At 39.4% G+C, this 16,436-nt stretch overlaps 1 non-coding gene across 1 annotated transcript; it reads right to left on the bottom strand.

Moving 5' to 3' along the window:
• Window positions 1-494: 494 nt before the first annotated feature.
• LOC123807002 lies at window positions 495-601 on the bottom strand. Its single transcript, XR_006783573.1, has one exon. It is a non-coding gene; the product is annotated as a U6 spliceosomal RNA (small nuclear RNA).
• Between the last annotated feature and the right edge of the window lie 15,835 nt (window positions 602-16,436).

Raw genomic sequence — 16,436 nt, 5'->3', positions numbered from 1 at the left:
TCACCTCACCAAAATTGTCTAATCCCCACCACACACACATGCAGTATCAGTCACTATTCCCGCATTTGTATTTCCAGCTGCATCTCTCCTCTGAACATCAGACACATCCAAATGCCCCCTTGATATCTCTGCCTCTACAGCCAACAGGCATTTCCAGGTAGTATTGCCAAAATTATGCTATTGATGTTATCCCAAACCTGCTCCAAACCCCATTATGCCAGTTGCTCAGGCCAAAAAAAAATTAGTGTCATCCTTGATTCCTCTGTCTCACTCCGCACATCCATGATAAAAGTAATTCTGTTTGTCCTACCTAGAAAATACATCCAGAATTCTATCACCTCTTACCACCCACACTGTGATCTAAGCCACTGACACCTCTTGCTCCCCTTTGTGCTGTTCCCAACACAGCAGCCAGGATGACTCTTTACAATATGAGATCATGTCATGCTTCAGCTCAGAGTCCTCCATTGGCTTCTCATCTAAAACTTTTTTATTTTAATGTGGAATGCTTCATGAATTTGCATTTCATTCTAGCTCAGGGGTCATGCTGATCTTCTCTGTATTGTTGCAATTTTATCATATGTGCTGCTAAAGTGAGCACTCTCTCCTAGAATTTAAAGCTAAAGTCCTTGCCATGACCTACAAGGCCATATGAAATCCAATGTTCTTACCCACTACATTACTACCTGTATTTGTCAGTGTTCTCCAAAGAAACAGAATCAGTAGAAGATTTTATATACATACATACATACATGCATGAGGGAAATGTCAAGGAATTGAGGAATTGGCTCACATGATTGTGGGAGGCTGGCCAGCTAGAAATTCTTGGCAGGAGTTGATGCTTCAGTCTTGAGGCAGAATTTCTTCTGACTTGGGGTACCTTAGCCAGTTCAGGCTGCTATAACAGAATACCCAAAACTTGGTGCCTTATGCACCACAGACATTTATTCCTCACAGTTCTGGAAGCTAGAAGAGCAAGATCGAGCCACCAACAGATACGGTATCTGGTGGATGAAAAACTGTTTCATTCACTGGTTCACAGCCCAGTCAGCTTGTCTTCTTGCTGTCCTCACATGGCAGAAGGGGCAGGGGATCTCTCTGGTGTCTCTTTTATAAGAACATTTAATTCTATCATGAGGGCTCCACCTTCATGACCTAATCGCCTCTCAATGACCCCATCTCCAAATACCAACACACTGAGGGTTGAGTTTCAGCATATGAAGCCCAGAGGGGACAGAGACATTCAGTCTACAGCACAGTGAAAGCTCAGCTTTGCTTCAAGGCCTTCATATTGGATGAGGCCTGTCCATACAATCAAGAATTATTTTATTTTATTTAATGAGTACTGATTACAGCAATGTTAACCACATCTGCAGTAACACCTAAACTAGTATTTGATTGAAACTGGGAACTATAGCCTAGCCATGGTGACCACTAAATGTAACCATCACACCATCCTCACCCTCTTTCAGCGCACTCCAGTAATAGTGGTCCCCTTGATGTTCCTCAAGCCACCACACGTGTTCCCAACTCAAGAACTGTTTCTTCTCCAGAATGCTCATCCTCCAGATGGTCACAAGGCTAGCCCACTCCTTCCTTTTAGTACTTTTCCTTAGGTCTTTTCAGAATTTCTCACTTTATACATAAAATTATATCCATGCTTACACAGCCATATCCTACAAGATTCCATCTGTTCCTCTGTTCTCTACTATTCTCCTTGACAATTATCATGAGGAAGCATACTATATATTTTGGTTATTTATCGTCTTATTGTCTTCATTTCTCCTAGAACATAAGCTTCCCAAGGGAAGAGATTTGTTATTTTAATTATATTTAATTGATTATGCCATTACAGTTGCCCTAACTTTTCTCCCTTTGCCCCTCTCCACCCAGCAACCCACCTCCCTCAGGCAATCCCTACACCATTGTTCATGTCCATGGGTTATGCATGTAAGTCGTTTGGCTACTCACTTTCTTGTACTGTACTTTACATCCTCATGGCTATTCTATAACTACCTATTTGAACTGAATCCCTCTGCCTTTCCCCCCCTACCCCCAGCTACCCCACCCCTCTGGCAACCATCAAAATGTTTTCCATACCTGTGCTTTGATTTCTGTTCTGGTTGTTTTCTTAGTTTGTTTTTTAGAGTCAATTATTGATAGATTTGTATTTCTTGCATTTTGCTGTTCATAGTTTTGATCTTCTTTTTCTTAAATAAGTCCTTTAACATTTCATATAATAATGGTTTGGTGATGATAGGCTCCTTTAGCTTTTTTCTCATCTGGAAGGTTCTTTACCTGCCCTTGGATTCTAAATGATAACTTTACTGGGTAGAGTAATCTTGGTCATAGGTCCTTGCTTTTCATCACTTTGAATATTTCTTGCCAATCCCTTCTAGCCTACAAGGTTTCTTTTGAGAAATCAGCTGACAGTCTCATGGGAATTCCCCTGTAGGTAACTAACTGCTTTTCTCTGACTGCTTTTAACATTCTCTCTTTATCTGTAACCTTTGGCATTTTAGTTATGATGTGTCTTTGAGTGGGCTTCTCTGCATCATCTTGTTTGGTACTCTCTATGCTTCCTGGACTTTACATGTCATTTCTTTCACCAAAGTAGGGAAGTTTACTCTCATTATTTTTTAAAATAGATATCCAATTTCTTGCTCTTTCTCTTCTCCTTCTGGCACCTATATGATGTGAATGTTGGATTGCTTAAAGTTGTCCCATAGGTTGCTTACACTATCTTCATTTGTTTGAATTTTTTTCTTCTTGTTGTTGTAATTGGTTGAGGGTTTTTTGTTTGTTTGTCTGTCTATCTGTTTTCTTTCTTATGTTCCAAATAATTGATTTGGTTCTAGGCTTCATCCACTTTACTGCTGATTCCCTATAAGTTGTTCTTTATTTCAATTAATATATCCCTCATTTCTTCCTGGGTATTTTTTATGCTGTTGAAGTACCCACTGAGTTCCTTGAGCATCCTTATAACCATTGTTTTGAACTCTGAATCTGATAGATTGCTTATCTACATTTTGTTTAGTTCTTTCTCTGGAGTTTTGTTCTGTTCTATCATTTGAACCATATTGCTTTGTCTCCTCATTTTGGCACCCTCCCTGTGCTTGTTTTTATGAATTTGGTAGAGCTGCTTGACTCCTTGTCTTGGTGACATGGCCCAATGTAGTAGGTGTTCTGTAGGGTCAAGTGGCACAGCTCTTCTATCACCCAGGCTGGGTACTTGAGGTGCACCCTCTATGTGGGCTGAGTACACCCTCCTTTTATAGTTGAGCCTTAATAGCTGTGGGAAGATCAATGGGAAGGATTTTCCTAGGCCAGTAACTGCAAGGACTGGCTGTGACCACTAACCACCAACCTCTGCCCTCTATGGAGGATCAGCTGTGCAGGGGCCCACTCCACAGAGCAAGACTTACTTCAACAGGGCTCTTGTGCCCACTGAGTCTGTCCTTTGAATGTGTTGCTTGTGGAGATGGTTGGGTGGTGGTCTCCCACATGAGCTATAACTGTCCACTGTGTGTACAGATACTGCATTTTCCCAGGAAACACAGACCACGGTCAACCATTGCCTGTGTTCTATCTGGGGCCACTTGGCATAAGCTACAAAGCAATCTTCAGATATCTGCTGCTTTGTGCTGGGCTGGAGGTACCTATGTAAGGCCAGGCTGTGAACCAAGGCCAGGTGCTACTAGTGCTGGACCTGGAGCCACTTAGCAAGAGGTATGGGGACTTGATGAGACCAGAGGCTGCTTGTTTGAGAGGACTTAGGAAGGTCTGAATCTAGAACCAAAACAAGCCATTCTATGGAAAAGCCATTGTTAGTAGCTTCGGTGGGCCTGTAAGTTTTGTGGGGCAGAGCCTCAGAGAATTACCAGTGTGGGGCAGTGTGAGCCAGGCTGATGGAGTCTCAGATACGGTGCCTGCTTCTCTGTGGTTCTGTGTGGGGGAGGGCTCAGAAAAGTAACAATGGCCTCTGCCAGCAGTTTTGCCTGGGAGAAAGCTGTCCCCTGCTTTTGCCCTGATGCCAGACACCTCAATTCCTCCCTGTATGCCACTGGTGCCTTTCAAGCTGTTGCCCCAGTTCTGGAGCTCAGAGGGAGTGCGTCTAAATAAGTCTGTGCATGGGCTCTTTAAGAGAAACTGTTTGGGAATCTGACTCAACGTCCAGTGGTTTTTGCAGCCAGAAGTTACAGAGACTTATCTTCCTGGCACTGGAACCCTGGGCTGAGGGGACTGCTGCGGGGCTGGAACCTCTCGCTCCCAAGATATTTCTCCTGATTTGTATCCACCAGCCCGGTCCGCATCTCCACATCTCTATCGTGATGTGGTTTCTTCTTTAATTCCTTAGTTGTGGACTTCCATTCAGCTCAATTTCTGATGGTTCTCGTGATTTGTTTTTTATGAATTTTGTTCACTGCTATATCCCCAATGCCTGGAATAGTCCCTAAAGTATACCAACTGCCATACACACATACATATATATGCATACACATACATAAAAAACAAATGCTCATTTCTTCTATTATTCTATCTCCCAAATATCTCTTTGCCACAACCCTCATTCAGGACACCATCACCTCTGGCCTGGATTCCTGAAAAGCATAGCTAGCCTACCTTTATCAGCTCCCATCTTCTTTCCAATGCATTCTCCATCCTACAGTATTTCTCAATCTGGTAATAGTATCCCCTACTCAAAAACTTTTACTAGTTCTCATTGATGCTAAGATTCTGAGTGATTGAGCCTCTTCCTTACCCTCTCTCTTTTCTCTCTGCCCCACACTCTGTTCTCTAAGACAGAACTTCCCATTGTTTGAATGTGCCACAATCTCTTACTTCCCGATGCCTGCTCACACAATTTCCTATATCTGAAACACTCTTATTCCCTTCGTCATCTGGCAAACCCCTGCTCACCCTTTAGGTCCCATTTATGGCTCACTTCCCACCCCCATCTTCAGGACTCAGTGATTTGCCCTTCTTGTGAGTTCATGTAGCTCCTTATATTTAGGAATGTCATAGCACTTCACACCAGGTAGAGAGTAAAAGGGAAACAAATTTCTATCCTCCCAAGGAAATGGGTAGCCAAAAAGCAGAGGCAATCACAGTAGCTTAATTTGACAGGAAATGATGAAAGACAGGATGGCAAATGGGGATGAGGTGAGTAAAGATGTCACAATATTTTCACAGTGGGAGAGATCAGAAAATAACTAAAAGCAAAAGAGACAGGTCCTATAGGCAGGATGAGATTGGAATTAACAGAAAGGAAGAACAATTTGGGAAATAAGGAAAGAAAGGTCCAGAAGCAGACTATAGAGATCAGGACTCTTTCTTTGTTATAACAGGGAAAGAAGTAAGATTGATAAATATGCTGAGGCTTTCTATGAGGTGTGACTTTGGGATTTGTTTGAACAGATTCTATATTTTGGAACCTCAAGGAGAACTTTATATGACCTTTGAGGCTACCTAATACTCCTTTGTCAATTTGGCAGTACACAGACCCCCTGCTGATGAGCTAAAGAACCTCTTCAAGAAATAAAAAAAAGTATTTATTTGAAGAGATTATATTCCTAAACTTCTACTATAGTTAGACTAACCAAACAGTGGATTAACGTCATGTGCATAAATTCCGCATTTTATGGTCTCCAAAGAAATATTGTTGACCTTTCTTCTCACCATAATATACATTGTACCTTCCAACGATGATAATATAGTATCAACTCTTCTGAGCTCTCCGGTGTGCAAGCGGTGCTCACAGAATGGCTCCACTCAGAAGGTAAAATCTAGCTTGGATGACACCTCTGCCACTGTTCCCTCATATATTCTGTTTCTTCACTTCCTTTTGCTATATAAATGCTATGATTAATATTAATATTATTATCTATGCTCCAAGTTGTAAATATTGTAGTTATGCTATTCTATTTTTTCTCTCTCTGGTTATTAGTATCTGTGTAACAATAATTACATTTCTAAAATTGGTAGTCAAAGGGATGGCTCTCAAATGGGACATTAATTGAAAATAGAAAAGAAAATAGTAGAACAGCATAGTATCAAATGCTATGGATGATACTACTTTAGTCAAGAAAATTTCCCCCAAAGCAGCTCATAGTAAAATGTAATGTATAGACAAATTAATGATATAGTCAAAGTGCCTTCATTCATATCAGGAGGAAACAACTGACCTAAAATGAGATTAGAGTAAACTAAATATTTTTTGGTTAAGAAAAGCTGCAGAAATGAAGACAATGATTTCATAAAGACACACACAAAAAAATCTCCAAAACCTAGAAAAAATTAAGGAGCAGATTCTGTGCTTCTAGCATTGTTGAGGCAAGTAAACCCCATATTAAAGGAACATGTACATTCTGACCCCAATACAACAAGAAATAGATAAAAGGTAGTTCACCCAGTTATTTCATGCTGAATGAAATTTGTCAGCACCCAAACTGAGAATAATGTTAACTAAGTAATGTTCACTAAACGATTTTCACTTCCTCAAAGTTTCTTAATTTTTTGGTTAATTGAAATACCCCAGGAGGTAAAAGAATCTATACCCTGCTATAAAATTTTAAATTGCCTTTCAGAAGCCTGCCCATTTTAGTACATGAGTTTGGATGGTGTGAGTCCTCTGGTCTGGCCCACTCTGAGCAAACTGATTATTGGGTTATAGACATTCAGACAGAAAACAGATTCCTCCCATTGCAGCCCAACATCAGGTCTGATCTAAACCACATACATTAATATTTCACTGGCTCCATATAATCATCACTGCAAACCTGAATGCACAATGATATAATCAAGTATTCTATTTTATAAATACACTCTGGTTCAAACTTAAAGAAATAAATATTCTCTCTTCAATGCAATATGGTATAACCTAGGTCAGAGTGTCTCATTCTTGGTAGTACCGACATTTGGGGCTGGATAATTCTTTCAGCAACATCCCTGGCCCTTACCCACTAGATGCCAGTAGCATGCATGACAACCAAAAATGTCTCCAGACAATAGTAAAATGTCCTGTGAGAGGCAAGTGGTTGAGAACCATCTAGTTGGTTTTAAAGTAGTTGGTCTGATTTAATTTAATCCTTTTGTAGTATGTAAAGTTGATACATGAAGCCTTTAAATCAGTCTATGGCATACAGTAAGTGCTCATAAATTTAAACTATCACTATTATCATTTGATTTATATGGCCACTTACTACTTGCAAAGCCAGTTCATATACATGCTGTCTCACTGGATCCTTATAACTACCTTGTGTGCGAGGGAAGGTTGACTTGTGATGTGTGATAAGGCCTGTGTTGGGTCAAAGCATGCTTTATTTTTATGTCTATTTTACAGATAAAGAAACCGAGACATAGAAAAAAGAAATAGGATTGGCCAAAATCAATACACTTTTTTATTGTGGCAAAATATACCTAATGTAAAGGTTAGTATTTTAACCATTTTAAAAGGTACATTTCAGTGGCATTAAATATGTTTAAATTATTGTACAACTATCACCACCATCTATCCTCAGAAGTTTTTCATCACCCCAAATTGACACTCTATACTGCCTTCCTTCTCACCATAATATACATTGTACCTTCCAACAATTACATGGTAATTCTCAAACAGTAATTCCTCATTCTCCCTGCCCTGAACATTCATTCCTGATAACCACCATTCTGTTTCTGGCCTCTGTGTATCTGACTATTCTAGATGCCTCACCTAAGTGTAATCATACAGCACTTGTCTTTCTCTGTCTAGCTTATTTCACTTAGCACAATGTTTTCAAAGTTCATCCATGTTGTGGCATGCACCAGAATTGCATTCCTTTTAGGGATGAATAATATTTCATTGTGCATATGTAATACATTTTATCTATCCATTCATTTGTTGATGGGCACTTGGGTTGTTTCCATCTTTGAACATTGGAAGTAACACCACTTTTAAGTGGAGCATTCTAGCTCCTGGTGGAATGCTTTTCCCTGAGTAATCACAAAGAGGACTAATTGTTTAATGACCTACGATCTTTCCCCAAACCAAGAGTTTTTCAGGGAAATCGGCAGCTTGTAAAATGATAAGCTAACTGAAATATCGATGCTGAGCTTTCATGAATAAATGAATCAAACTAAGTTTGGTTAGGCTACACTTTAAGTTTCTTTAAGATAATAGCTCTACTTTTTCCTTTTCCTTCATTAAAAAATAGTTTACAGAGAGATCCAAGATGCCATTAACTGATGCAGTATCTTTAAAGTTATTTCTAGATGTGAAACTTTATGGTGAAACATGGTCTAGAACTGCTTCTCTTTTAAGCAAGTTCAGAGAGTACTTTCTCTTGGGTTCCCTTGTCCCTGTACCAAGCTTTGACTGGCAACTGGCATCTTTCAAAGCTAGGGGTATATCTGACCTATTAGAGCACATGGACAAAGCCTGCCTGCTCACCCCTGCCAGTTCCATCAACACTTGGAGCACAGCTCTTCTCTGGAGCTCTATGCAAAAGGCGGGCAGGGTGGGGGTGGGGTTCTTTGCTGGGACTAGACAAGTACTGAGCCAGAGAAGGGTACTGAGCAGAGCCATGAACATTGTCATGGATCTCCTCCTGCTTCTGACCACCATCATTTGCTTCTACTTGGAGTCCTTGGTGAAGATTTTCATTCCGTGGAAGAGAAATTCTGTGGCTGTGAAAGTGGTTCTCATTATAGGAATGGGACACGGGTGAGGTAGGCTGACTGCCTGTGAATCCGCAAAACAGAGGAGCAAACTGGTTCTGTGGGGGATAAGTAAGGTAATGGATTCATCGGCTCATCTTCTAAAGTCACAAAGACACGTGTTTAAAAGTTGTTTGACTTAGCATCTGCTTCCCTTTGTATTTCTCTTTATCAAAGTTTGATAACTGAATTCCCTGGGCCCATATGCATCGGGATGGTTTGGTGAAGGAAACATATGGTGCCTCGGGCGTCACTGTTATGGCATGGCACTCAGGTCAGTAACACAGGCTCCGGAACCAGGTTGCCTCCAAGCTATTTACATTACGCAGTCACTGAATTTCTCTACCTCAGCCTCAGTTTTCTTCTCTCTCAAATGGCGATAATATTTCATAAAATGGGCAAGAATGGCCTGGCCTGTGGTCAGCCTGTTGAGCAAGGAATGATATTTTTTAAGGGTTGTCAAAGCAAAAACCAAACAAAGAAAAAGAACACCAGACAGAATCTCTTAGTGCCTCTGTCACATGCACACAATTCTGAAGTATTCACTACATTGCTCTTTAAAGAAAAACTTTGCTGATCCCTGGGCAAGAGCATTAAATGGGATATTAAATGTGAATATTTTAAGTGCTTAGAACAGTGCCTGGCTGTAGTAAACATCAGTTAAGTAAATAAAACCTACAGACAGTGAGTCAGGCTTTCTTTTGGGCAATTGTATTTTTCTTGTACATATTTGTAAGCACTACATTAACTACTCCAAGTAAAACTGAAGTAACTGAAATTTTGTATCATTTCCCCTGAACTTGCGAATTCTGGTAAAGCCATTAAAATGTACACAGAAAAGTGTTTACAGGGTTTAAGTTTAGAAAAGTTGTACAATTTTTTTTGGAATCAGACTTTCCACAAATCATAATGATTTTAATTGCCATTACATTATTACTCTCTCATGTCTATTACTATATCATATCTAGCTGGAACATATTTTCTTAGAACTTGAAAAATGTCTCTTTAACTTAGAAAACTATTTCTCTGGTTCTTCTAGACAGCGAAGAATGCTATACAAGAAAAGTTTACATTTTTGTGTAACAGATATAGACATTTATATAATAGATGAGTTGATATACATGAAAGTGATTTGGCAATCAGTTTGGTCCTTGAAGAGATTCCAGTGAATTTTTTACGAGAGGATGTGATTTACAAATTGAAAAATTGTTGTCTGGTGTCCTCAGGCATTTATCAAAAAAATATAAATAAGTATAAATCCATGAAAAAGCCTTGATGAAATCTAACCTTTAGATCTCTTTTTTCAGATGTGTATTTTTAGGGAAAAGACTGATATTACATTTTTTAAATTTAAAATGTCCAATAAGAAGAGAAAAGCAAAGTTAGAAAGAAGTAATAATAAAAATATATAAATACAATTCTGCTTGAAGGATGCCTTGGAATCCTTGACTTTCATGGTTGAACATTTGAGATAAGAAAGGATGCACCACAAGGCTATAAATGTAACTCCGATCTCTCCTTTACCTGTGGAAAGTGCCAACTGCCTTGGTGTCACAGAGGGTTTCTTTTGCCTTAGAGATGAACCCATTAGCAGTTTGCCCTCATTTCATTTAAACCATTATTATAAACCATTGTACACTGGAGTTGAAGCTAAAGCAAGCATTTTGCTTATGAAATGACAAGGCATTACATTTTGCAACAATGCTCTAGCTCAGTTAAATCATCTCATAAAAGTTCTGGTTACTAATGCTCTCTACCAGCCTTGAATCTAGAGACAAAGGAGTGTATAGTGGTTCTTTGTAAACTGGAAATGAGCGAGCTACCAGTTGAAGCCTAAATCAGTGAACCGTGCTCTCGTCCTCCCTCTACTCCTTTTCTGCAAGCCTCCGAAGTGCTATGAGGGGATGCTGGCTTAGCGACTAAGTGTCCTAACCTCTGAGTCTGTCCTTTGAGATTCCAGGCTGCTACTCCAGGGTTTGCCCACCCTAGTAAAAAATGAAGGACTAGGGAGAGGGTGCAGGCTAAGGAAAACCACCTGCTACTCATTTAGGGTCCACCCCAAATAACAGCTACACCATTAACATCCCAACTTGCAGGAAGGGCATTTCAGGTGTCCTCGCCTCTTCATCACCAAGAAAAGTTGGCAAACTGTGAGAGGGAAAAAGTAGAATTTTTAAAGCCTTACAATCTTTTCTACAAAAGTCAACAGATGTCAAAATTTGAAAAGAATTCTACTTTTCCAGAAATGCAGGTCAGGAAACATCTGAGCAATTTTATCCTAGGAAAGAGGCCTCTGAATTTAGGGTGAAAAGAAGTTGCTCAGCTTCCATGTCCTGGAGTTAGGTGCAGTTGTCACACAGTTGAGAATCCATCCAGTGGCCTCTGCTCATTTTCACTCCAGGACACTTGAAGAAAATAATGTTATATCCCCAAGAGTAGTAGCACTGTCTCCCTATGAAAGTCTTCCTTTAAAATTTTTTTATTGTTATTCAACTACAGTTGTCCCAATTTTTCCCCCTTTGCCCTCCTCCGCCCAGCCCACCCCCTCATCCCACAGTCAATGGTCCATGTCTGTGGGCCATTCACACATGTTCTTTGACTAGTCCCTTCCCCTTCTTTCCACCATTCTCTGCCTCCCATTCTGGCTGCTGTCAGTCTATTCCATGTTTTCAGGCCTGTAAGTCTTCCTCAAATAAGTGTTCTTTCTCTTTCGCCCCTATATTCTAGAGGATTTAATCTGAACCATCCAGAAAAGTATGATGGGCAGAGGTATATAGTTTAAAATTATCACTAGTTTAAAATTGCTACTTGATGCTTTACTGCTGATTATATAGTCAGTGCTCAATAAATATACTTTAAATAAATTGTTGAGTTTTCTTTTTTTCTCCTTACTCCAACATCTCCTTTCACGACACCACAAAGAGCAACATCTTTCAAGCATGTTCTTTAAGCTATGAGAGGAGCCAAGTTTCAAGAAATTGCCTCCTGAAAAACCTCCAAACCCACATGAAAAGCTGGAAAAACATGAAGGTATTTTTTTCTTTTGGTGAAGAACGGCTGTTAAGAATGTAAACAAAATGGAAACACATGACTGCTATGAGTGTTCCCTGGCAGAAAAGTCAGGTGTAATTGCTTTGCAAATTAGGCCAGCAGGATCTCTCATAAATTTTCTAAAGCAGGGCGGTGGAGGGGGCACTTTAAACATGAATTTCAATCTTTAAAGAACTTTCTTCTCCAATGCTTTCTTCCACACTCTTGCTCTCTAACTGACCTACATCTTTGGGAATTTGTTTTTTCCAATAACAACACAATGCTGAGGAAATCTTAGCAGAATGCAGAAACTAGGGGCCACTCTGCATGTGTTTGTGGTGGACTGCAATGACTGAGAAGAGATTTGTAACTCCAGAAACGAGGTGAGACTTCAGGACACAAGTTTCTTCAAGAGACTTTGTATCCACTGCCACTGACATGGAAAATGAAAAGGTTCATTACATTTGCCTGATTTCAAATAGATTAGTCTCTGCTAACTGCGGTGGTTCTGTGAACAAGGACACACTTTTTCCTTGCATCTAATCCAGACAACTCTTCCAATTTGTTGTTTCATATCAACTTCATTCTGATCAGAAGCATGAGCACTGGTGCAGAAGAACAGAGAAAAGATTTATTGCCAGAAAAAGAGATCACTTTCTTGTTACATTTTAGTCTGTTACTACTCCAGTAACTACTCCAGCAATCTTTTAAAAATTATTTCCTTTGTCGGATTTCATTTATGTGGGTACTAATCAAGATTTCTATAGAAAATATAATATCAATAATTTTATAATAATTTTTAAAGGAGTAAATATCAAATACAATGAATGAAGCATTCTGATAAACCATTGCATTCTTTAATTGGATCCCTATGATAACCCTATTAGCTCATTTGACGGATGAGCAAATTGAGGTTCAGAGAGATTAAGCCAGATCAAGGTCCAGTAGTTAATAAGTGGTGAAACCAGGATTACTCAATCAGCACTATAAAAGTGTTCAGTCAGGCCCTGGCCAGTGTGACTCAGTTGGCTGGAATGATGGCCCATAACTGAAAGGTTGTGGGCTCTATTCCTAGTGAGGGTACATACCTACATTATGGTTTGATCCTTTGTCTGGGTGCCTGCAATCCCTGGGTGCATATGGAGGCAACCAATGGATGCTTCTCTCTTGCATAGATATTTCCCTCTCTCTCTTTCTCTCTATAAAAGCAATGAAAAAAAAGTGAGGTGAGGATTTGAAAAAATGCTTGATCAGAACTTACATATCAATTAACTTGCCTCTCTCCCAGTCAGATCCTCCCTGCTGTTTTGCTGATTTGTCAATCTTCCACCCTACCTACCTCCCACCCCAAGACAGGAAAATATAACTTGTGTTAGTCAGTAATACCAAAGTGATTTTCAGTATGACTATCTTTACAGAATATGTCTGCCTTTTAAAAACACTTTTAATTATATTTATTTGATTATGCCATTACAGTTGTCCTGGTTTTTCCCCTTTGCCCCCCTCCACCTGGTACCCCCATCCCTCCAACAACACCCCCCCTTAGTTCATGTCCATGGATTGTACATGTAAGTTCTTTGGCTTCTTCATTTCCTATACTGTTCTTGACATCCCCCTGTCTATTTTGTACCTACCAACTGTGCTTCTTAACCCCTGAACCTTTTCCCCCTTTCTCTCCCTGCCCCCTCCCAGTTGATAACCCTCCAAATGATCTCTATAACTATGAGTCTGTTCCTGTTTTGGTTGATTGCTTAGTTTGTTTTTCTTAGACTTAGTTGTTAATTGCTGTGAGTTTGTTGTCATTTTACTGTTCATATTTTTATCTTGTTTTTCTTAGATAAGTCCCTTTAACATTTCATATAATAAGGACTTAGTGATCATGAACTCCTTTAACTTGACCTTATCTGGAAAGCACTTTATCTGCCCTTCCATTTTAAATGATATCGTTACTGAGTAGAGTAATCTGGGTTGTAGGTCCTTGCTTTTATCACTTGGAATACTTCTTTCCAGCCCCTTCTTGCCTGCAAGTCTTCTTTTGAGAAATCTGCTGACAGTCTTATGGGAACTCTTTTGTGGGTAACTGTCTCCTTTTCTCTTGCTGCTTTTAAGATTCTCTATTTATCTTTAACCTTTGGAATTTTCATTATGATGTGTCTTGGTGTGTTCCTCTTTGGGTCCAACTTATTTGGGACTCTCTGTGCTTTCTGGACTTGTATTTCTATTTCCTTCACCAAATTAGGGAAGTTTTCTTTCATTATTTTTTTTAAATCAGTTTTGAATTTCTTGCTCTTCCTCTTCTCCTCTGGCACCCTTATGATTCAGATGTTGGTAAGTTTAAAGTTGTCCCAGAGGTTCCTAAATCTATCTTCATTTTTTGAAATTCTTTTTTCTTCCTGATGTTCTGATTTAATGCTTTTTCCTTCCTGTATTCTAAATCATTGATTTGATTCTTGGCTTCATCCTATCCAAGTACCCTGTAGATTTTTATTTGTTTCACTTAGTGTAACTGCAATTTCTTCCCTTGTGTTGTGGCCATACTCAGTGAGTTCTTTGAGCATCCTGATCACCAGTGTTTTGAACTCTGCATCTCATAGGTTGCTTAGCTCTGTTTTGGCTAGTTCTTTTTCTGGGGTTTTGTTCTGTTCTTTAATTTGGGCCATATTTCTTTGTCTCCTCAATTTGGTAGCCTCCCTATGTTAGTTTGTTGTATTAGGTAGAGCTGCTTTGACTCCTTGTCTTAGAAAAGGTACCTGTAAATTATGTGAGATGGAGCCTTAGGTAATCGCTAGGGTGGGGCAACCCACTTAACTGCTTTATGGTTCTATGTTGAGGGGGAGGGTTCATTTGGAGAGGGGACAATGCTGCTGCCTGGCTCCAGAGGTTTGCCTGGCCCTTGACCCATCTCCAGTCACTTTACCCACTTCCTGTATATGACTGGTGTGCTTCTGGCTGTTGCTCTGGTGGTGGATCCCAGAGTGGGTGGGTTTGTTTATGTTTTAAGTCTGCGTGGGCCTTTAAATCTGACTCTCCTGAAAATCTGGCAGTTTCTTTTGCCGCCCCAGTCCCCATCAGTTTTTACAGCCCAAAGTTATGGGGATTTATCTTCCTGGTGCTGGAACCCTGGGCTCTGTGGTCTGGCCTGGTACTGGGATCACTCACTCTCAAAGTATCCCTCCTGATTTTTATCCACTACACATGAGTATGGGACCACCCATTCTGCCACTGCTGTCACCTCCTCTCTGCACCATGTGGCCATGTCTCCACGCCTCTCTGCCCGTCTGTGCAACTGCGCCCCTCCAACCCATCTGGATGAATGTGGTTTCTTTAAATCCTTGGTTGGTAGACTTTCATACAGCTCAGTTTTCTGGCAGTCCTGGTTATTATTTGTTTTGAGATATAGTTGTAATTCTCTCTGTGATTGCACAAGGAAGTGAAGCATGTCTACTTATACAGACATCTTGACCAGATGTCCTATGTTTGTCTTTTTATATTCACTCCTAAACTCTTCCTTTCATCTGCCTAGACAAATCTTACCCATCCTTGAACACCCAGTTGTCCTTTGGAACCTTTCTTTCACTATTCCAGCCCATATTAACCCTCCCTACAGTTATAGTTCTTTATTAGAGATGCCTAATATTTTTCAACAACTGTTTCATGATGGCCATCTTGGCCTTCCAGTCAAACAAGAAGCCCTTCAAATGTAGTAGCTATTTTTAAAGTACTTTAATCTACCTTGTCATAAAATGCATAATAGATATTCAGTAAATACTTAAGGAAAGGTAGAGGGATGGATGGAATGGATTCTAGTGGTGTATCTTTGTGAACTCTTAGCATCACAATTCACCAACAGTTTCAGCAACAAGCCAAGACCTTCAGTTTTAGGTCTTTACTCATATAAGATCTCATATAAGATTTTATCAATATAAAATGAGAAGGTGAGAAGACTGGTATATAGCAATGCTTTCTTTATATTTGTGTAATATTTGAAATATGAGTATTAAAAGACACACACACACAAAAAGAGAGAGGTATATGTGAAGGAAGACAGAAAGAACAGAGGATATTTAAATGCAAACCAGACAATTCTCAGGGTATTTTAACTGACAACTAAGAAGAACTCTGGTATCAAACATTTTAAATTGAAATGTTTAAAAATTTTTCCCCTATACAGATGTCCCTGTGAAGGTGCCATGGCAGCTATAAATCATATATAAAATATTCAATCTGAAGCAATGGTTGTTCACAGAACCAAAAAGAAAGAAAGAAATGAGCTCCAGCTGAAGATGTATGCACCTTAATGATGGAAATCCTAATTTACAGTCAATGCTTTAAAGATTTATTTCACATTTTTTCAACACTCTTAATACTAAAAACATTGGTTTGGCATTAGCAGCACTCAAATGAAAACTCTAATTACCTATCTTTTTTATTTCTTAAGAATATTAATGTAGTTTTAATACTCAGAACTATTTTTCATTTCATGCCTCTTAGGAACTTCTATTTTTACATAAACATACTTAAAGGATCATTTTTCTTTAAGATATTTCATTTCTTTTTTTTCTGTTTAAAGGTGAACAATCTACCTCCCTGAGAGTAAATACAAAGAGCACTTATGTACATAGAGAAGATTTAAAACTGTTCTCAAAGTGACCTTCTAATCAGTAGTAAGGCCACAAAATGTCAACAAGTACACAGTGTGAGTAAGTGATTAA

The sequence above is a fragment of the Phyllostomus hastatus genome, unplaced genomic scaffold, assembly GCF_019186645.2.
Source record: "Phyllostomus hastatus isolate PE091 unplaced genomic scaffold, TTU_PhHast_1.1 phas_scaffold_39, whole genome shotgun sequence".
Taxonomy (NCBI): Eukaryota; Metazoa; Chordata; class Mammalia; order Chiroptera; family Phyllostomidae; genus Phyllostomus; species Phyllostomus hastatus.
The sequence above is the reverse complement of the archived record's forward strand: the minus strand, read 5'-3'. Positions and strand labels throughout refer to the sequence as shown.